General features: G+C 41.9%; 1 protein-coding gene across 14 annotated transcripts in view; it reads left to right on the forward strand.

Annotated features, from left to right (window-relative positions):
- The window catches only part of NTM (neurotrimin), a 969,594-nt gene that overhangs the window by 785,557 nt on the left and 160,304 nt on the right, over positions 1–23,733 (forward strand). The gene's annotated exons all lie outside the window — the stretch shown is intronic.

The following is a 23,733-nucleotide window of genomic DNA, read 5'->3' on the forward strand; positions in this document are numbered from 1 at the left end:
AAGGGTTGAACAGGGAAATTGAATGAGTTGTATTTCAGAAAGATCCCTGGCATCAGAAAGAAGGATGGATTGAGGGGAGTTTTGCAGCAGGGAGACAGAAAGAATTTGAACAAGGCTGAGATTGTATTACCTTGTATTCCTGACTGGGAGACCCCCTCTTTCCTTAAGGGGCTGGACAAACAGGGCTTTAGAGCAGCTGCCGATCTGTGGCCAGAGGTCACACACACAGGAAGAGTATGAGGGGTCCCGTGGCCACATGCTCCCAGTTTTCCTGGATGATCCTATTCCTAAGAGACACGTTTATTCTCCATGAGTGTTTGCTAAGAGAGTAAGTCAACGAAATTTAAAGTTTACACCTTTGTAAAAGTTTCAATTTTATGCATTTACAAATAAGGGGGAAAATGTGCCAGACTTTGTTTCTGTTTGGAATTTTGGGAATATGGCCTTTGGATTATGGACATGAAATCATGTCACCAACAGGAGATGAGGTTGTGTGAACAAAAGGTAAAGCTTGCAATAAGATAGGATAAGACAGGATAAGGAACCAAGAGAGCCTTTTAAATAGGAGAAGATATTTGGAAGCAGAGAGTAGAACAGGTTCAGAGGATACCAAAACCAGAGATATTACAGAATGTCAGACCACGCATTCCTGCTACCTGCCTTGGAATCTCTGAAGGAACCTTTTAGAAATAAAAAGAAGAATGGAGAGCTTTCCACAGATCCACTAAACCTGAAATGCCCAGGTGCAGGCATGGTGGGGGGCACTTTGTGGGGGTAGGACTGGGAATCACAGGCTTGAGCAGAGCGAGCTAAGTAAGGCCAGAGGCAGCCAAAGGTCAAATTGGGAACATTTCTTACATCAAATCCTAAATGAGGTTCATGCTGATTAGCAGGAACTGTGTCAAATAGGTGAGAAGGCGTGTTCTGGGTTTCTGATTACAGTGTGGCTTTCATCTCCCTGAGCTTGGCGCTGCACTGTTGTTCAAATGAAAAATGGGAAAGAGACGTGAAGAGGAGCTGCTCCCCTAAGTGGGTCAGCACAGGCTTATTCCACCTTCTCCTACCTTCTTTTTCTAAAGAGTTGCCTGGTTTGGGTCCCTTACTGATACTCCCTGAGACACAGCAGCCAATCCTTTGCCCACTTTGGGCAGGGCAGCATGCGACCCATTTGGGACTGGCAGTAGAATAGTCAAGGAGTTCTTTTAACCTTTTTCTGGGGCTCATATGGCAAATGAATTATTCGTCCGGAAAACGCTTCCTGTGACTGAGTCCTGGTAGCACAGGCGGTAGCTAATGCCCCAGGAATTGTCCTCGAGGGCCAGCCTTGGCTGCAGTGGTGCAGGAAGCTCACGGCCTGGTGGGGAAGGGCAGCTGAAGCAGGCCCCTCACCCCTCTCCCACCAACACATGAATCGCCTGCCTCACCTTTCAGCCCAGTACCTGATTGAAAAAAGATGCATATAGAGCAATAATCTTTTCTTCCTTCCTTCACCCATTGAATATTCCTTGAAACTGTACTGTAACCCAGGCATCACGCTACACTTGGGCAGAACATGAGGGCCCTACTTACTCCCAAAGAAATAATATGTGGGCAGGTGACTGGAGAAGTCAGGGGCTCCTTATAACAGGAGAGAGCTGGGATGATTACCAGGGGCTGTGCCAGAACTCAGGGGAAGCCCCTATTCCTGAGAAGCCCAGGGACTTTGGAAATGAAGCTTTGTCCAGCCGAGAGCGTGACATCGAGAAGGTGAAACCTTATGGACAAAAACGACAAGTGTGGGGATGAGGTGCTGATGGGAGCTAGGGTCCTTGTAGAGAAGGAAAAGGCATCCCCTGTGAGCACTGAGAGAAGGAGGAGGGTGAGAGGAGAGACCTGAGAGGGGAGCCACAGCAGATGGCCCAGGGCCTGGAAAGCCCTGCCAGTGACATTGGGATATTTCTTAAGGGCAGAAGGGGCCAAAGTTAGGGGAGAGCAGACCTAATTCAGGAGAATTCCTGTTGGTTTTGGTTTTGAAAAGAGGGTATCTTGGAGTAATGCAGAGACCAAAGGACCCCCATCGTTCACAGCTTTGTGGGATCTTCTCTTTCTCCCTGCCTGCCCAAGGCTGCCCAGGGATGAGCGGAGGTGAGGAGGAGCTGAGCTCCTGCTTTAAAGCTATTTGTGCCCCTCCAGCGAGGCTTCAGTTGTGGACGGATTCTCCCCACCGGAGTGGATGCGGCACCCTGTTGAGAGGATCAGCAGATTCAGCAGAGCATAGATGAACACCCTTCTTCCTCTCCACGGACAGTTCGCTTCTTTGCCGTTTGCTGGCTAGCTCTTGGAGGCTGTTTCTCTTTTGGTCTTTCCAGCAGCTTTTTCTTTTCCCCACAAAATGTTCTTTCTGTCATCTTCTGCCTATCACCGTTTTTATCTGTTTTTCTGTTCTTTTTCATGGTGTCCTATTTCACTCTTAGGCGCGCTCCTGTCTGACCCTCCGGTTCCCCCAAGCATCACCAACCCCGCTCTTCATGCTGAGCTTCGGTCCTGCGCACTGTGCACCCATGCCCATGTTCACTTCAGGTTCACATTTGTCACAGTCTTCTTCCCCCCAGCTTTCTCTGCTTCCTCTCCTCTTCCCCCGGCGCTCCCTTGCAGGTTGCCATCCCTCTGTTTTACTCAGTGTCTGCTTTCTTCCCTGTGCTCAGCTGGGTGCACCGGGCCGGCCTTCCATTCCCTCCTCCGCAGCTCCGCCCCGACCTTCCTGCTGGGCTGCTTCTCCACGGAAGGGCCCCATGGGTTTTGCCTCCAACACTCAGAGCCCACATGGTTGTTGTGGAGAGGATAAGATAATCAGATGCACCTTTTTATTTATTTATTTTTCATCTCACTTAATAAGCTCATCTTGAAATTGAGCTGCAGTTATAATATATCATTTCCCTCGGGGAACCCGCATCCAACCCCTGTTGAAATTCTCTCCCTGCACAGTCCAAAGAAGAAAGATGGTAGGTTTCAGGTTTCTTTGTTGAGATTCAAACATGTTACCTCCTAATGTAAAGTGCGTGGGTCTGGGACTGTGTGTTTGTGGGAGTGTATAAGTGTGTGTACTTTCTTCTGAAATGTGCCTGTGTATAAGAGTGTATTTGTGTTTGTGGGGCAGTGTGTATGTGAGTGTGTGTGGGGTGGGAAATTTATATGTGTTTGTGTGTTTATGGGGAGTGTGTATGTCAGTGTGTTTATGTTTACGTGGGGAGTGTGTATTTAAGTGCTTGTGTATATGTGAACAGTGTATGTGTTTGTGTGGAGTGTTGGTGTGACTGTGTGAGTGTGTGTATGTGATTGTGTGGGCTGTGTGTTTGTGCCGTGTGTGATTGTGTGTGTTTGTGGGGAGCGTGTATGTGAGTGCGTGTGTATGTTGTGTGGGAAGTGTGGGTGGAGGGAGTGTGGATGTGTGAGAGTGTGTGTGTGGGGAGTATGTGTTTGTGGGGCCTGTGTGTGTTTGTGTATGCGAGTGTGTGTGTTTGTGTGGGGAGTGTGGATGTGATCTTGTGCGTGTGAAGCATGTGTGAGTATATATGTGAAAAGCGTTTTTCTATCTATCTATGAGCCATAGGCATAATAGACATGTAATACTTACCCAGAGTGAGTATGAAGACCACAGAGGGAAAAGGGAAGAGCAGCTGCTCAAAGGGACTGATGATTTATCTAACTCTCTCCTGGTCTGCCCCAAGAGAATGATCAGTTGTGAAAGTACCGATCACCAGAAGTGTGATGGCCACTCCACCAGCCACCTGGAGCCCAGTGGAAGGAGCATCTGCAGAGAGGCCCTGCCTGCCGTTTGCATTAGCCCAGCCAAGGGCAAGCATCTCAGGAAAAAGGAATTTCCTGGATCAGTGCAGCAGCCACAAGACACGATTGTAGGTTTGAGTCTCAGGGGGCTGCTCTGGCCCCTCTAGGCCCAGAGGCCTCTTCTGCTCCAGGCTGGGGTCCTTTCCTGGGGCACAATGACTCGGGTGCCCCTAGCTGGTCTAGTCTTGGGAGATTGTAAGCATAGCTTCTCATGTTGCTGAACTTTTAAAGGCAAATGTAGGAAAACAGTAGCAGGAAGATTTCATTACGCAATATTAATACTATTTATATGTATAGCTTATTGAAACCTGATTTTGTGGAAGCCAGGAGCTAGATGAAGCTCATTATGCATACCATCTCATTTAATGTTCAAAGCAGCCCTGTGCAATAGATGCTGTCATTTCCCTTCCTTTAGAAATGAGGAGACAGACTAACCTCAGTAAGGTTGCACATTGGTAAGTGGTAGAGCCAGAGTTTGAATTCAGAAAGTCTGACTCTTCACAGCCCACTGCAAACACCAAGTTTTCCTTTATGAGCAAAGGATCAGGATAAGCTGACTCAAAGGACTGTATCCCAATTATAAGCACAGGCGTGGGCTCAAATTGTTTTAGGGATAGAAGCCACCTTGGAGGCTACCTAACCGGTGATTCTCAACTCTGCTCTGTATTGCAGATACTTGGGGTATTGTTAGGTGATAGCAACATTGAGTTCCTTCTCAGAAATTCTGACTCAATTTCCTGGGGGTAAGGCCATGGTGTCTTTGTTGTTTGCTTGTGTGTGTTAACCCCTCGATGTTTCTGTTGTTTACCCATGTTGAGAACCACTGTCCTAATTTTACAGATGGGAAAACATGAAACTGAAAAGGTTAACTGGCTTATCAAAGGTCATGCCACTGGTTAAGTAAAGTAGCAAGGACTATTCCCCTCTCTCCCAGCTCTCCTCCAGGGCTCTTTTTCTTGCCCCTGATGAAAGACAAATCTTTCCCTGTGTGTGTGAGGGAACAAAATACAATATGGTGGGCACAAATTTGGACTGAGACACCAACTGGGTTGGAAAAATTTCAGTGTTATCTTGGTTTTTATGTGTTCTCTGTGCTTTGTTTATTTTCCGTCAGTAAAATGAGGAAAGTAATAAATCTTGTCTGGCGGGATTCTTGTAAGGTGATAACATGAGGTGATACCATAAAAAGGTGCCATAATCCAGCCCAGCATATGGTAATTGTTTTTACTGTGTGGAAAGGACCATTCATTAACATCAGCCCAGTGACTGGGCATTCTCATGAGCTCAGATGGTAATTATCAGTAGTAGCAACTTTGGATTTTCTAAAGTAGTATACAAGTAAAGAATACATTTCTTTATTAGACTGCGAACTTTTAAGGGTGACGTGTGCTATGCAAATGCACTCTACCCAAGATAACATCGCCTGTGGAGCCTCTGTGACAGTTGTTGATGGAGTGTCTGGCCATTGGTTTGGCAGCGGTAGACCCAGAATCTAAATCTACTGTTGTCATGTTGTCCCTCTAACTTGTTGTCACAAATGGGGACACTTGATGTTCTTTCACAAATTCTTCTCAATCTCATCACCAAGGCAAATGTGAAGATATTCCAAATGCTGACCACAGGCACAGCTCTGACCCTGTGAACTCCCAAGGTCTGTTCTCCTTGGGGTGATTTCTATCAGGAGACATGATTGTCTCCATCAATGGTTTCAATACTATCCAACAAGGATGCCATAGAGATTGGAGCTATTCCCTAATCATATTATCCCCCAGCTGATGCAAAGGCTACTCTCTCTGAGTTTCCCCTTGCCTTGCTGGAGTCTGTCTAGACGGCTGTTTGATTCTCAGCTCCCCCTCCCCTGTTGGCCTCCATACCTTAGATTTCTGTTCTCACTTGGGCTTCATGCTGTCCAATGACTCACCCATGCCCAAGGCTTTACCTGCTGTGCTTTTAGCCATGATAGCCATATCTTTATATCTAACAGCAGCAAAGCTACGTTTGTAGGAACCTAGCGGAATCTCCTCTCAAAACTGGCACAATGTATTCAAAATTAAACAAATGCTCTTGCCCCACCCCCCTTACCACCCCAAATTCATCTTGCTTCTGTATCAACAGTCTTGGAGTGGTAAAACACAATTCTCAGGATAGAGCACTAGAGATCAGCCTTGATTTGTCCCTTTCCATAGCACTCCTCATTCAGTGATCTGCTCCTGTAGATGCCTGTTACTCATAATTCCGCATCTCTGTGTCACAGCCTTGCTTCAGCCATTTATCCCATTTACCCGACTCACGGCCTTCCTACAGCCTCAGTCCTCCCTTGTGCATCCTGTGTCACGTGGTCACGCTAAAATAAGAGCAAACATGTATTGGGTCCTTTCTATGTGACAGGAACCGGGCTTAACTTACAGAGTCTCATTTAAATCTCACAACAATCTTAAGTGGTAGATATGAGTGTGATATGAGCCCTTTTAGATGAGGAAACTGTGGCTTAGGGGAGTTAAAGTCTTGCTGAAGATCACCCAAATGAAAGATGGGGCTTGACCCCTTATCTGCTATTGAAAGAAGCCTGACAGTGTGGCTGTTCCTTCCCTAAGAGACTGAGCTCTCTCTGCTTTCTCAAAAGCATCCCTCTGCTAAATGTTGCTTCTTGCAGAGAAGAGTCTTCTTCTTTTATTTCTTTTTGGGCTCTCCTGTTTCCTTGGAAATGTTGATTTCATTGCATTTTCCTAATATTTCATGCTTTAATTTAATTTATTTGGTGCTATCATACAATGCCTTGAGCACCTCAGAGGAAGTGAGAGTTTTATAAATACAATAATTATTACCGCTTGCTCTGATGGCAGCCCCTGAGCTATTTAGTAGATATATCAATTACTCTCAGTGTTGAAAATTTTCACCTAAAGCCCTTTATGACCCAAGTTTTCCTTGGCTTTTTATGCTCTATCCTGCTTGTTGTAGTTCTGACACAATCTTGTAGCACTTTTCTTTACTATCCCCATCAGAAGCAAACAGACAGTGGCTCAGCAAAAGTGCCATGTAACATATTCTTGAGAACATGGCCTAGTTTTCTTAACCTTTTTGAATCACTGAGTTCCAAATGTCATTTACGAGGCCTATAATGTCAGTGTTGCAATGAGTCAACCCTCCTTGCCTACCTCATGGTCTCTATTAGTGAGACCTCATTATCTAGTAGGCTGTTTCAGAAACCTCACCCACTATAATCTAGAGACGGGTAGGAATTAATCACAACACTCTTTGGCACCCAGGATTTCAGGAATCTAAACTACAAGGCTTATGCAGAAAAAAGGTTTGTCAAAATCTTGAAAGCAAGTGAAGCCCCAACACGTGAAGTCGGGTGAGTGGATAAGAGAGTGCCGTGTAGAGAACTATCTAATGAAATTCAGTTTTCCTGCAGCTCAGAATGCTATGCAAACCATATAGTAATTAGAGAGAACTGAAGTAATGTTGCATTCCTGGACCCAGTAGTCTCAAGATGCATTAATCAGTCTGTGGCGATTTGCATTCCTACTAAGCGCAAGCCACTGCTCAATATGTTGCTTGTGCTAAAATGGCCCATTCCTCCACAATTTCTCCTTTCATGATGAGTGAAGCTGGTACATGTCATAAGTACTGCCTCTCGGGAATACACCTAAACATGGCACTGACCATCATTTCCAGCATCATGGCTACTTTCTGGATCCTGCCTACCTCACAATCTCATAGCACTTCATTAGCAAGAGACGTGAGAGGATCGCTGTCATGTATTTACAGTTTGAGAGACGTGTTAAAGAATTGATGGGATAAACCAATGCCCGAGCTAAGATTTCTCCCTGGACATCTTCCACTCATGCAGTTAAACATGACCTTCCCTCTCTCACTTCCCCCATGGCATGGTTTTTAAAAAATCCTATTAAGAAAGAAAGACTTTATTCTAGCCTATTTTACTCTATTCTATTCTATTCGTTCATTCAGTAAAAAGTAGCTAAGTGGGCCGGGCGCAGTGGCTCACGCCTGTAATCCCAGCACTTTGAGAGGCTGAGGCGGGTGGATCACGAGGTCAAGAGATCGAGACCGTCCTGGTCAACATGGTGAAACCCCATCTCTACTAAAAATACAAAACATTAGCTGGGCATGGTGGCGCGTGCCTGTAGTCCCAGCTACTCAGGAGGCTGAGGCAGGAGAATTGCCTGAACCCAGGAGGTGGAGGTTGCGGTGAGCCGAGATCGCGCCATTGCACTCCAGCCTGGGTAACAAGAGCGAAACTCTGTCTCAAAAAAAATAAAATAAAATAAAAAATAAAAAGTAGCTAAGTACTTGCTGTATGCCCAGTTATATGACTGGCATGTACAATGACGGGCAAGACTGACATTGTTTACTTTTTTGGAGTTTAAGTTCTTCTCTTCCTTTTTAAAAACATTTTTAAATTTGTTCTGTAGAGATGGGGTCTTGTGAGGTTGCCCAGGCTGGTCTTCAGCTCCTCAAGTGATCCTTCTGTCTCAGCTTCCTGCAGTGCTGGGATTACAGGTGTGAGCCCCCATGCCAGATCTTCTCTTCCTCTTGTCTTGATTTGCCTCCTTCTCAAGATTCTACTCTCTTTGTAATCTGTAGTTGTATTAAGGATTTCTAAAGAAGTTTTCTCATTAACTGGGAACAATACACCGTGTTGTCTCCATTTTGTTTTTTTTTTTTTTTAGCAAACAAATAGGAGTAGCCAATCTGTCCGTTATAAATGAGTTCATTCCCATTCAAGCAATGGCTGTCACGTGTCTTGCCTGAGGCTTCTTATGTTATGAGCAACATATTGGCTTCGGTTGTCTGTACTTTTTCCTAGCTGCACCGAGAGCCTTGGATGAAGGGAAGGCACAATAACTGAAAATAATTTATGGTATTATACATAGTAGTCATGCATAGTTCCAATGACAGGAAACACAGTGAGCTTCTTCAAGGTGGATATGTGCAACCCTCTCTCTGGGCCAGGTAGAGGTTGTTGGATCCATCTAACAACTATTCTTCCCTCTAGCCAAATACGAATCTGAAACAAAGTATGACCCAGATATCCAGACCAGAAAGAAACAGATAGGATGAAGGCTGTTTTGCCCCCAGTGGGAAGAATAACTTCCAGAGAAAACGACTAACTGGAAATACTTAAATTTCTATAGAGAGTGCAGTGTAGAGAACTATCTAATGAAATTCAGTTTTCCTGCAGCTCAGAAATTCTTCAGGATCCACATGGTAATCAGAAGACCCAAGTAATTTTGCATTCCTGGACCCAGCGTTCACAAGATACATTAATCAGTCACTGGAAATTTGCATTCCTACTAAGTGCAAGCCACTGTTCAAGATACTGCTTGAGCTAAATATGTCTATTGCACTACACTTCCTCATTTGATGATAAGTGAGGCCCATACAATCATCAGATGCCACCTCTTGGAAATACACCTTAAGAGGTCAAATCCTAGGCCCGTTCTTTTCCTCTCATTTCTCCAAAGAGCTCGTGACCCTAGATGGTCTTCTTGCATGGATCAGGACAGTCTTGGGTTGCTGGTTAAAGGCTGACGTGGTTCATTTGCCTCTATTCTATTAGGTGTCTCATATCACTTTTATTATGATTCTGCGTTAGCCCTCTGATAAAAATGGCCAGCAAGCTCACAAGATAACAGAATAGGAATCAATGAGACCTGCAGTTGTCCGCATGCCAGATTCTCCTGTCAGCCTGGCCTCCAATTCATCCTGCCAACTCAACCTCCTCTGGGACTGAGACGTTTGAAAACAGTGCAGCAGCCTCATCTCCCAGCCAGTGTTTTTCTCCATCATTTGCTTTATTAAATATTGATTTTCTGTTGCATTATTAAACCTTAAGTCCAGAGCATAAATTCTGGGCTGATACTTTAATCTGGCTCTCCTCATTTTTTTGGCTTTTAGAACTGATTTTCAGGCCAGCTCTCCTGGGGCATCTTTAAGTCAACTTAGGGCCAGAGACAAACCTGCCTGTAGGAAAGGGAGAACCTGGAGCTGAGAAGGAGCTCGCCTTGCTGGTGCACTGTAAATAAGGCTGTGCCTCCGAGAAGCTGATCTTCACTTTACCAGCGTCTTAGACACAGAGGCGTATGCTCCCTGGGATTCAGGTTACAGTGCAAGGAAGGACTTTTGGATTCCCACCACCGAAACGTTTGAGTAGGCAAATGGTAAGCGGAACTAATTTTAGAGTCAGACATCCCAGAGCTCTACAGATACTATCAGACTCACTATCCATCCACCTCCTCCACCTTCTTTTGGCTTCTGATATTTCTAGGATTTGAGTCAGAGATTATAATCACAGGCATTTGGATTTCTGTTTACTTGGGACCTCTGGTTTATTCTTATTTTCTCTTACTGTCTCTTCTCTCTCAGGGCCAGTGGTTGAGTAGTCAGCTACAGCCATCTGTTGTAGGATGGAGCTATCACACACTTTATGAAAGTCTTTCTGAGGGATCCAGACATTCCCAACCAGTCATATTAGCCAGAGTGATACCTAGTTTTCACTTCTTACTTTTTGAATAGCTTCTTAGACTGGCTCTAACATTGGCTGAGGCTAGGGTTGGCAATTTTAAAGATAAGAAGCAGAATACGGACAGACAACCATGAGAAAAGAAATGCAAGTAAATATGTATGGAGTTTCTCTGGCAGGACTGGGGTGTGTTGCTGTGTACGCGGATGTTTGCAGAAAGCTGTGCCTATCTTCCTGTGTGACTTCAGTTCACCCCATCTTTCCATTCAGTTATCCCATCTTTGCCTATTAGGTCCTTCATCTTCAGAAATCTAATGTTAGGAAATTGTTCCAGGACCCAGCAGAGTCTCTGTTTAGGAAAAGAGTGAATTTGATTTGCTCTTCACTCTGGGTGGCCGAGGGAGCACAGGTAGCTCCTGGGGCCACAGAAACTGGCAGCTACAAACCTTCAGATGCTGTGGGCCAGGTGCTGACTGAGCCAGGACAGCCACATGAGGTGCTGTTGTAAATGATTTTGGGGGAGTATTTGCCAGAAACAATGTGAAGATCAAGCCGGAAGAAGCTGTCCTTCATTTTTACCAATACTCTTTATGTCACCAATACCTATAGGCTTCTAAAGAATAAGAGATGTTCTCTTTAAAGTCATGGGGATTCCAGTTCGTATATCTTCCCCCAATTCCATTTCAAAGCCTGAAATTCCTCTGTGTATATAGCTAGATAGGAGGTAGGGAGTATCTACCATTTGTGTGAACACTGTCAGGGATGAGCAACTAATTACCTATTCACCTAGGTCTTACTTCCTTTAGAAAAGCTCTGTTATATACACATATGCAACTCTCTCCCTCTAATAGCTACCTCTTGGTTACTTCTGTATAACCACATAGAATAAGCTGAATCTTCTGTAGTGATAAAAAGTCCTTGGCATTTAATTAAGAGCTATGAATTTTGAATCTTATTGTCTATGCAAATATCTACAAATTGTAGGTCAAAATGGCTGAATATTGGCAGTTGCATAGGTTTCAATCTAATATTTAATCTCTCAGAGCTCCAGCTTTCTCATTTATAACGGCTTGAGTATAAGAACTCGTCAGTTCATTATGAGGCAGGATTGAAATTAGGCGAAATACCTAGCTTTGAGGAGCATTCAATTAAAAAAAAAATTTCAATTTAACAAATATTTGCTAAACTCTTACTCCATGTCAGGCACTGTGGCAAGTGCTGAGAATAGGAAAATGAGTGATAAATGGTCCTTGACCTCACGATGGGGATTGCAGTATTTGAAGATGTCTATTTTAGTACTTAAGTCTTCTCTTCTTCCGCTAACTAAATAGAGCAAGCATCACCCACATTTGTCTTTGTATTCACCTCATTAAATTGTAATTATTTCTTCACCCAAAAGATACACATTTTGGGATACAAGAATCGTTCACTAAATGTCAAATATTTTTCTCCATAAATTCTGGTTGTTGGATATGTTCGTAGCTCTTCATCTTTTCTTGTGTAAAAGATTCTAGTGTCTCGCTTATCTCTTCAGATGTTAGCTGACTTTTCCCCAGAAAAAGCTCAAGCTCACAGAGGTCAAACAAGCATGAGCACGCTGACTTCCATTCGGTCACCTCTGCGTGTCCTGCTGCTGATCTTTGATCTCCTGTCTTTATCTGTCTAGGCTGCTGTAATAAAATATCATAGACTGCGTTGCTTATTAAGGACAGAAATTTATTTCTTGCAATTTGGGAAGCTAACAAGTCTGAGATCAAGGTTCTGGCAGATTTGGTGTCTGGCGTGGGCTCATTTCCTGGCTCATCAATGATGACACCTTTTTGCTGTGTTCTCACATGGTGAGAGCAGTGAGGGGTCTCCTTCTAGCCTTTGTTTTATAAGGGCAGTAGTACCGTTCATCAAAGCTCTGCCCTCATGACCTAATCACCTCATAGAGGCTCCACCCCTAAAACCATCATCTTGGAGGTTAGGATGTCGACATACGACTTTTAGAGAGATGTTAACATTCATTCCATTGCTTTCTCCTTTCACACACTTGGAATGCCTCTAGTTTCCCTTTGGTTCTTCACTATTTCTGCATATTCAATTTTTGTTACGATTAAAAACTCATTGGAATTGCAAGAATTCATTCAAATAGTTGAAGATGATTTATTGGAAAGACAGATCAGAATTTATGGAAACAAATGCAGGAAACACAGATGAGCCCTGTCTGGAGGGGATTTCTCTGACCAACCCTCTCTGCCCTTCTCTCGTTGGGGCTATGTCAACTCCTTATTTGTGCTTTTTTCTGCACATCTCTTTGGTCGTCTCTTCAATCTCTTACCTAGGATTTCTCTAATCCCCACTAGCTTTATTTCATGTGGCCTTGGTCTACATTGGTGCTCATTCAGACAGCTTGATAGATCACAGTCAACTGACTCCACAATGCTGCCTCCAGTTCCACGTAGCAGAGCAGCAAGTCAGACTGTCTTCATTTGAGTTAAGTAACCAAATTGAGTTAAGTGAGTTAAACAGCTATTGTTGAGGTGAGCATAGAGATTGTGTGATACATGATGCTATTTATGTCTATTCAGGGCACTGCTAACTCAGAAATTTTGTAAAAATACATTATTAGCAACTGATAGATCTCATACGAGATGTTTGATAATGTCCACATGGTCAAAACCAAAGATGGTCTGCTTGAACCTTCTCTGCCTCCTGTCTGGTTCTTCTCATCAACCTCACTCATTTTCTGTATACATCCATTGCCAGAGAGATGTCTCTGTCCAAGAAATTGTCTGAAACTGTGTGCAGGGCATACCAGCCTTCTCTTCAAAGGACAGGACTTAGGGAAAATGTGTTCAGTGGTTGGAAATCACCCTCGCTTGAAATGCTTTGGCCTATTAAAGAAGGAGACTATTACAGTCTGCTGAAATGTCAATAATTAAAAGCCAAAACAGTTATTGGAAAGGCTAGCTCATGCCAATTCCCAATTCTCCCCAGCATGTAACCTCAGAAGATATATAATTTCCCATTTGTGTATAGTGGAGGGCTCCAGGTCACGTAAGAATATTGAAAATGGGTTGAGGACCCGGGGTCTTCAGGCTATTTCTGTCTCAAGTTATTTTGATTTTCCCTTTGGATGCTGTCAGAAACTCTGGACATGATCATTTGTGCTGGAAATAGCACAATGTCTGCCCTTTGTTTCGATCGCTTTTGCCATGTGTGATTGGTGAATTTGATTGCTGGCCACGGAAAATTGCATTTGTGTCAGGAGCATTCAGAGCAGATCAATGTAGGAGGAAACCAGGCAGGATCAATTGTGAAACCAAAGGACCAGTATAAAAAGTCATGCAACTCACATGTCATCCTATAGCTCTCAGTGTCTAAACATCACAGGGATTCTCGGCCACAATTCATAAGTTAAACCTCACAATACACAATGAGATTGGGTAGTGCCCCATGCTTGACATCTAGAACAGAGGGAAAGACCACCATGCCAATCCAACTGTCTTTATGCAGAGAATTTGCAAAAAGTGAGACAACCTATAATAATACAAATAGTTATTATAGTTGCTCCGTGTATTTTCCAGGGGCTGGCTATGTCCTCTATACACATTGCTAATTTTAACTTCAAGAGAAGTTAAATCTCGTTATCATTTCCATGTTATGACTAATAAATCAAACCCGGAATGCTTAAATTATATGTGATTGTCCATGAGTGTGCAGTGAAGTGGGTCTCTGGAACTCTGTTCTGACTGGTTCTGAATGTCATGCTTTTAACCATCTCTATTTATTGTCTTTGTGTTTTCAAACCACAAAGCTATATACCACTAGGCATAAGCCTTGTGATTGCTGCCACTATTCTTGTTATTTTACTAATTCTGCCAGACGTGTAGTAAACTAAGCATTTTATTTTCTCCACAAAGGGACACTAGGGTTCTAGGGGGGCAGTTATTCATGTTATTACATCTGTAATATTTGTATGCATCTGACTTGATCAAGCAGTTTCCCTGTCTATTATGAAAACCAGCTTGTTGAGGAAGCTGGGCAAGTGTCATTCATTCCATGTTCTAAGTGAAGAGAGTGAGGCTCACAGACTGTGACTTGTGCCAAGAATGGAGAGTGGAGCTAGGACAAGAAGTCAGGGCTCTTGGCTGCAGAGCTGCTGTTCCTTCCATTGTCTTGTTCTTCTGTAACACTTCAGCCAAAGAGTGTGTCCTACTCTCTTTAGGGTTGGACCATGTCTTATAAACCTGTTTGGTCCTATCTGGTCCTTGATAGGCTGCCTTCAACAGAGGGAAGCAGTGGAAAAAGCCCTTAACTTTCTGCTAGAAGACAAAATTTATTTCTTAATGACACTTAATGATTTAGTTTCGACACTGTTTATTAGCAGAATTGTTTAGTGATGGCATTCTGCATTCTGGGTTCTCACTGGGCACTGAGTAGCTGGCCGAACTTGTATGAGTCACTTAACCTCTCCTGGCCTCAATTCTTTTTTTTAATTGCATTTTAGGTTTTGGGGTACATGTGAAGAGCATGCAAGATTGTTGCATAGGTACACACATGGCAGTGTGATTTGCTGCCTTCCTCCCCTTCACCTATATCTGGCATTTCTCCACATGCTATCTCTCCCCAACTCTCCACCCCCACTGTCCCTCCCCTATTTCCCCCCAACAGACCCCAGTGTGTGATGCTCCCCTCTCTGTGTCCATGTGTTCTCATTGTTCAACACTCACCTATGAGTGAGAACATGTGGTGTTTAGTTTTCTCTTCTTGTGTCAGTTTGCTGAAAATGATGGTTTCCAGGTTCATCCATGTCCCTACAAAGGACACGAACTCATCATTTTTGATGGCTGCATGATATTCCGTGGCATATATGTGTCTCAGCCTCAATTCCGTCATCTGCAAAATAGACCTATTAATGCCTCTTTCCCTACTGCAAAGAGTTATTGTAAGAATAAAATTAAATCATGGTGAAATGCTCCTATAAACGAATGAACCCCTGTACTTATGTGACACATTATTTTAGGCTCTAAAAAACATTTGTAAATATATCAGCAAATTAACAATGTAACTTGTCACGTGCCCCCAGGGTAACAGAAACATGTAGTACAGTGTCTTCCTGGACTGAGGTATACTGCATGAAGATCAGACCGTGAGGGGCACTGCTGTGTTACCTCTTTTTCCCTCTTGTGGAGGGGGCTGCCTTCAGCAGGGTGGAGCTGCTGCTCTTTGTGCAGCCATTCTCTTGGAACTGCTTTCTCTGAATGGTGTGATTTTTTTTTTTTTGGTAGCAATTTCTTCTTTTTCTTTCTCTTTCTGGCAATGACTCTTTGAAATATTATTTTTGCTTCCTCGATGGCTGGGCTGTATAATTGATGGCCTCTCGGGGTTGCTGGAGTCGTGCATTTAAACCACGATCGCCTTGGCTCCAATGCCTCAGAGTTCATTGCTTTTTGAAATGCTTCATGTCTGTTTGTGTTCAGATTATTGTTGCTCTGGAGAGGGAGGTTATTGTCAGGCAGGAAGAGGAGTGTGGAGCAGAATTCATGATAATCAAATTCTCTTCTCTTGTTGGATGAATATTTCTGGGTAACAAGACTTCACATTTATCTGGCATGGCTGTTCTGAACCAGGGGACCAAGGACCTTCACTTTCCCCCAGCAGCCTGCTGGAGGGAGTTTAGCAGCATTCAGTCTTGGAATGTGGGAGGCTGCTGCTTTGCAAATAAAGTGGGTAATAAAAGTGCCCAGTGCTGGTACTGGAGAATGATTTAGTGCAGAATGTGTACATGTAGGATTTTTAATTAAAGGTTTGGGGTACACTTGATTCTCGGCAATGGTGTGCATGGCGGGAGCATGTTCTCTCCACTTGAGCTGTGATCTTCTCTCAATTATGCAGTGCTCATCCCATCCTTCCCAGCCCTTGCCTCTCTGTCACCTTGTGGTCCCCCGACACCTTTATCACTCATGCATGTCCACATCCTGACTCCTGATCTCCATCCTGCACCAGCTCCATTAGCATTAGTACCCCCAATTTGGTAAACCCAAACAAATTTGTGTAAATTTGGAATATACAAGAACCTAGTCTATATGACAAGTGAGGAATGACTCCTCTACATTTCCAGAAATGGAGACTCAGAGTTGTTGGGGAGGCTGTAACTGATAACTTTTAATTCGGATTCTGCCATTCTATGTATTTTTATTCTCAGATTGAAAAATTCTACCCCATTCTTTAAGACTGAAAGTAACCACCTTCTTGAGCAGCCACCCTTAGAAGCTCCCACCCCCCACCTCATTCTATCTCAGGAAAACTCCCAGATTCCCCCTTGAACTTCCAGAGCTCCTTATTTGCATCATGCCTGCAATATTCTTTACATTATTTGTAATTCTCCATCTTATGTCTGTTCTCTTTGCTCTCATTGTATCCCTTGAGGACAGAAGCTAGGTTTTTTGTTTGTTTGTTTTATTTCTGAATCATCACCATCTAGTGTGGTTCCAACGTGTTTGACACTAAAGAAAGGTTCATTGAATTAATCCATGAAAGAATTTTGTGTGATCAAGTCACATTTTGATTTTCCCTTTATTTAAGTGTGACTGTATATGGAAGAGAAACAGTGTTATGTGTGAGGGACACGCTGATTCATCTGCCCTTTGAAAATACACACAGCTCCTCACTCCAGAGGGAGAAGCAGTCAGGTGCAGTGCCTTAGGTGGGACTATTTACAGAAAACTTGGTGGTAAAAAGTAGGCATTTCTGAAAGATGGATTTGGTGTATTTTGGTCAATTATAGATATAGAAGCAATTTTCCAGGAAATAAAGAAAAAAATCCATCTCTGAAAGATTTTTCATCTCAATAAGATGAAACACTTATAAGTTGAAGGCAGTTTCTTTCCTTTTTGCAACACAACAAGTAGAAGATATTGTCACATCTTGTCATTTGAAAATTATAAATTAGGTTATACATCTAACAAAAGATATCAGTTATATGCTGGTGTTTAACAAAAAATAAATATTGAGGGAGTATTTTCTGTACATTTCTAAATAGGACATCAAGTGTAAATATCCTCCCAGATTATGCCTGACATGTTATTATATTCATATATTTCTTAGTATTCTGGGGGTGAGGAAGAATTTTAGCCTTTGTGAATCCTAGTTGAGTATACACGGCTAAAGGTTTTTTTGTTTGTTTGTTTTGTTTTTTGACGGAGTTTCACTCTCGTCACCCAGGTTGGAGTGCAGTGCTTGGCTCACTGCAACCTCTGCCTTCTGGGTTCAAGTGATTCTCTTGCCTCAGCCTCTCAAGTAGCTGAGATTATAGGCACCCAAAACCACACCTGGCTAATTTTTGTATTTTTAGTAGAGACGGGTTTCACCATGTTGGCTAGGCTGGTCTCAAACCCTTAACCTCAGGTGATCCACCTGCCGTCGCTTCCCAAAGTGCTGGGATTACAGGTGTGAGCCACCCCGCCCAACATGCCTAAAGTTTTTACTGTTACTTTGTTACTCAGACTTCTTGACACATTGCAGGAGAATGCTAGATTGTGTGGATTATAACAGTCTAAAGCTCAGCAAAGTGAAGGTGATTATCAGAATTTTAAATGCTGTGACATTTTGCTGCCAAAAAGTAATTGATTTATTAAAGACATTACAATATATGCGTGATTCAACATAAGAGGTTCCTTTGAACTTGTTCAGTACCAAATCCTGTGGGAGACTATTTGCTTTCAGCACCACGGACAGAAACTCTCTTTCATTCCGATTCAGTTGGCCTTACACAAGTAAATATTACAGCTCAGCAGTGGCACTCCAATCCACTAGCCACAGTATGATACAATTTAATAGCTTTAACATTCCAACTGATGGGTATTGGAATAGTAACATTGTTTTGCACTTATTTTGCTGCAAAGTGAAATAGGGGACACAATTGGATGACTTTATAATGCATTATTACTACCTACACGTTGCTAAAAATAGAAATACTAATTCATAACAAATCAGTTGAAATACATAATATTTTAGAAGATGTCTGATTTTTGTTTCCTAACAAACAACTTCTTGGTAATGCTAAACTTCAAAACACTAAACAGGAAGCCATAATTGAGTTCAGTGATTCCACACCTGATCACTGAAACAAAGAGGCTAATGAAATGCTTAAGGGTAATAAAAATCTTGTTGTCAAAAGCAATGAAGCCCCAGTGGGGCATGGGGTAAAATACTGGAAGGATCAGGATCTTCATCTGTCATATGGCTATGACTAATCCACTTATCCTGACTGGATAAACCTCGAGTTATTTCTCAGTTGCTTCAGGCAATGGGTCAAAATGTTTTAAATAGACATAGGCTTAATCCAGAGTACCATTTGCTTCCTTATTCACTGTTGATTATAAATGTTCCAGTGCAATTTTATTTCTCCTCACTCACATGACAAAAGAAATGGGAAATTATCATGGAGTAATCAAGAGTTTTGCTGAATCACTCACATTAAATTGGATTATAAACGACATCGCCACATTGATGGCCAAATTAAAAATTTTTATAGAACACAAGATGATAGACGTCTTAGATAACATGAAGTTCAACCTGTCTCCTTATAGATAGGTAGGCTGGCTTCACAGGGTCTCATCTCTTGCCTGAGGTCACAGAGATAAACACATGGTTGGGAGGGGCTCATTGCTTGATGGAACAACAAAGAAGAAAGGAAGCATAAACTGTGATAATATCTAAGTTTTCTTGTTTCCGTTTTTATCCAGAGAATCTGCAAGGCTTCCTTCTTACTCAATAAAATGCCATGTAAGTAAACATAATTCCCACTTTGCCTTTCTTTCAGGAGGCTTAAAAAGAAATTTCCAGCCTACCCTAAAAATTTATGTTGACATTTATGGTTTCCGTAAGAGGTATTCTCTTTTTCCTTGGACCCTATTTTATGTGTGTACTTTACCCTTTTGTTTTGTGTTTTCATTATAAGATTCCTCAAATTTATTGGGGAAATGATGAAATTTAAATAATTATTTACAGTTTGATAGACAGCCTTTTCCAATGTAATTTAATCATATATAAAATATGACCTGGACAGTTGACACCTTGTGTATTGTTTGTGGATCAACTTGCTGTGACTCAATTGCTCATTTTAAAAATTGGGGGTGGGGGAAGAATGTTTATCATTTGTCTCTCAAGAATGCATGATGGGGGCAATTAGAAATGGAAAGAAAATAATAAGAATTTTATTAGTGTAGATATAGGTTATGTGAGAGAGGAAGTGTTTTCATTCAAAACAAAAATGTTTTTAAAATATTAAATGAAAATGTAGGTTAAAATAATTTAGCATTTTAACTTGTCAATTGGATTAATGAATTCAAAGCAAAGAAAAACTCAGGCGTTTGTTATCCAGTTCAAACAATTACGTTAATTAAATAAGCGGGATTCGCTTTTTATTCCTGCTTTTATTTATTTTTCCATTCATTTATTGAGTACCTGCTATATTTCAGGCACTCTGTACTGTCTGGGTATTCAGAGATAAAAGAGAATTGCTCTTCTCAAAGAGTTTTCAGGAAGCTCCACCTTCTGCTAAAATATATTACAATGAACTGCAGCAAGATGCTAGGAGACAAAAAAGAGGGTCAAAACCAAACTGGTACAAAGTAGAGTGGAGCTTTGAGGAAGGCTCCTGGGATTGAGTCTAGAATTAAAGGGCTAAGAAAAATTTGTTATATAAAGATTGAGAGTCTTCCAATTCAAAGAATCAGAATGGATGAACAAGAGAAAATCATAGGAAGACAGTGGCAGGACACAGATTCTAATCTAGTTTACAGTGAGTAATGGTTGAAAGATGGGAGTGGATAGGTAAAGCTTCTGGTATACGTGTGTGTGAAGGGAGAAACAGAGAGAAACTTTGGGTGCATTATGGTAAAAGACAAGTTGGGAGAGCTGTAAAATGGGGCAATCCGGAAGGGCCTTGCTTTACACCTCCAGCTAAGGGGTTTACATCCTGTGAAATGAAAGAGAATATTTTACAATGTTATAAGCAGATAAGATTTGCATTTCCACAAAGATTCTTCCAAGTCCTTTTGGAAGATGATTTGAAGAGGGACGAAGCTGACCTACTCTTTGACAGTAATTCAGGGGAACATTGTGGATGACCTAAATGTAGATAATTAGCCCTGGCAATGCAGGAGATACAGAGTGGAATGCATCTTTACCAGCAGGGACCTATGGGACTTGGCGACTGGTATGGGAAGAAGAAGTCTTGAAAAAGAATGAAGAATTTCCTTGGCTGAGGGGTGGCGTAGCATAGCAGTTTAGCATGTGGACACTGGGAGGAGACTGGCTGTTCTAAAACCTAGCTGTTTGACCCTGGCATGCTTCTTAACATCTTGGTGCCTCCATTTCTTTATTTGAAAATAGGATAGCCCTAACAATAGTAATGTTATTTTTCACACATTTTCAGAAAATTATTGAAAAATCATCACCCTTTTTAAAATCTCTTTAAAGGCCTATGGGAACCCTGTTTGAAAGCTCTTGAAATATACAAAAGGGATTGATTGTCTGTGGAGAGAAAAGTGATTCATTCAATATGGGACTTCACATTCACTTTGTATTGTGTATTCACAGTCTAATAAATTATTACATAATTTGTGAAAAGATGAAAGAGAATAAGAACAGCCTCAGAGAGGATGAAATAATCCAATAGAGAGATGTTGGTGGTGATTAGTGAAGACATTCAGAAGGCAGAGAGAAACTGACAGTCATGTTAAGTCTAACATGCCTTTTAAAGAAGCTACTAAACAGTGATGGATTATTATTAAAGGCGGAGGTTGGCCAAGAAGTAAAGCAGGCAACTTCAAAGAAATACAAAAAATGGGAGAAAAAGTCACTTCAATCCTTAAAAGAAAAGGACAAATGATAGAAATTTTTATACAACTGAATGGCTTCCCATAAACAAATAGCTCTGTTTTTCTCTCAGTTCTAGAACTGCAAACTCACAGGTTTCCAAGTCTAGAAAAGTAAAAACAAAACAAACAAACAAACAAAAATCAATGAACCAACCGAACAAACAAACAAAACAATCCACAAACCCTCTGAAGCTCTCAGACTTTTCTATAACTTGTGTCCTGGGGAGCTGGGCTTAAATTCCATCAGTCTAAGGACCTGAGTTTTCAAACACTATAAATCTAATGTGATTACCACCAGAGTTTGTACTTCAACTCACCACCTCCAGTCAAACCAGTTTTAGAGAATGAGAAACTAAAACCTGGTGAGGCTCTCCCTTCAGGTTTTATTTCCATTGTATTCTGCTACTACCAGTCCTAGCCAACATGGGTCCCTTCCTAGAAGAAACTTCAGGGAAAAAAATGGAAGATAAAAGAAGAAAGACAAGGTCAATTTAGTTCATTATCATATACCTAAAGTCAATAATCCCACACTGTAAATTTAGGCTACTTATTTAACCTAAGGATCTCAGAATAAGTTACGCAAGTAAGACAAGTGATTGTGCTAAGGACGCAAGCAATTGCCTATTGCCAAATCCCATGACATCTTCTCAGTACTCTTTCTGTCATAATTGATGCCGTTGCTACCAACCTCCTTACTAATGATACTCTTTCTTTACCAACTTTTCATGAAACTATTCCCTCCTGACTTTCACCCAACTCTCACCACTTCATCTCAGTTTCTTTCTTTATTCACCGTAATCCTTCTCATGAGTCATACATGCTGGCTTTCCCCTGGTTTCCGCCTTTGAATCTTTCATGTTTTTCTCAGGTGATGCTACTCTGTCTTGGCATCATCATGAAGATTGTGATTTGGGTAGTCATCCTGCTGTGTTCTGCCTCATCTCTTTTCTAAATTCCCAAAGGATTACAAGTTGTCTGTTGAGATTCTTAGCTTTTATGTCCCTCAGACAACTTAAGCTCAGTGTATTCCAAACTGTTTTTCTTATCCTTGGTACCTAACTAGGTTTTTGGTTTCAATCAATGGGGATTGATTCAGGTTGACTTAACAGAAGCAAGGAGTTGACTGAAAATATGTTGTATAACTCATGGAATTGATAGAGGTTTGATTCAAAAATGGGAAAGCGGTCGATACATAGAAAAATTACAATGCAGGAAGTCCTGCCAGGGCATTGCATCCACTACAGCTTAATAGTGGCACTGATGTTGGCACCATTGAAACACTGGCATTTGATGCATCTTCTGTTCCTTCTGATACCTCTGAATGCTGGACATCCCAATGGTAGTGAATTCCAACTGTCTCTGTGTCTTTGCGCTTTTAATTATGTATGAAAATTCCTTGACCAGAGCATCCAATAGTCAGAAGCCAGGTGACATTTCTATGCTGTACCTATTAGAGTACTATAAGGCAAATCTGAGATCTTGTCCGATTTCAAAGTAGACTCACACTGGATAGATGTTGTTGTTGTTGTTTTTTGTTGTCTTTAATCTAGGAATAGGGTTCAGATTCTGGGTGGTAGCTTAAAGGACTGGCAAATTCCTGCTGCATATTTCATTCGGAAATCTCATCTTCAGCCACTATTTCCCATGTTAGCTAACGCCACCAACATATCATATCAACCAAGCTAGAAACCTCCGTAATTTACTACTTTTCTTTCATTTCTTTTTAACATACCACTTTGTTAGTGGTGTTTACTTAAGTCACTCATCTTGCAATTCTATCTACCAAATATTCCTTTCCTTTTCTTCCATTCTGCTCTTTCCACTCTTAGAGAAGCCCTAGGTCGTGCCTGGAGATGACTTTTACATTTTTAAACAATGATGTACTAGCTAAGGACGCATGCTCCAGTGTCTGATCACCTGCAGTCAGATGAAACTGCAAATCATGCTCACTTGTGCGACCCTGGGCATGTTATTTAATCTCTCTGTGTGTCATGTATAAAATCAAGGGAATAATAATAATACCTGCCTCACAGGGTCTCTGCAAGGACAAATTGAGGCTGCAGGTGTAAAGCATTGTGTATGCCCAGAAGCAATGTGCACACAATAAAGGCAAGGTGACACTAAAGCTGGAAAGTAATAGTGGTGAGTGAGGTGGTGAAAACAGTAATGATGGCAGTAGTAATCTGGTAGTTACCTCTAATCAGTACTCTCTCAAATATGCAGTCTGCACTGCGGCCAGCATTATCCTTCCAAACAAATCTTCTTAGAATCCTTGGATGGGTCCCCGTTTCCTATGAAATAAAATCCAAACGCTTTAACAAAGCATGTAAGTTCTCTAAAATGGGGCTCCAAATGATCTTTTTACCATCAAATTCTACCACCCGCTTTACAGTACAGGAACACAGACCACTCATTTTCCAACATTAAAGATTTTACTTCTAGGTTTCACATATGCTTTCTGCTTCCTAGAATACTCTTCTTTGCTGCTTTGGAACTCCCACATTTTCTATAAGGCCCAAACACATGGTGACTTTCTTTGCCTTTTCC

Source organism: Saimiri boliviensis, chromosome 6 (genome assembly GCF_048565385.1).
Source record: "Saimiri boliviensis isolate mSaiBol1 chromosome 6, mSaiBol1.pri, whole genome shotgun sequence".
Classification (NCBI taxonomy): domain Eukaryota; kingdom Metazoa; phylum Chordata; class Mammalia; order Primates; family Cebidae; genus Saimiri; species Saimiri boliviensis.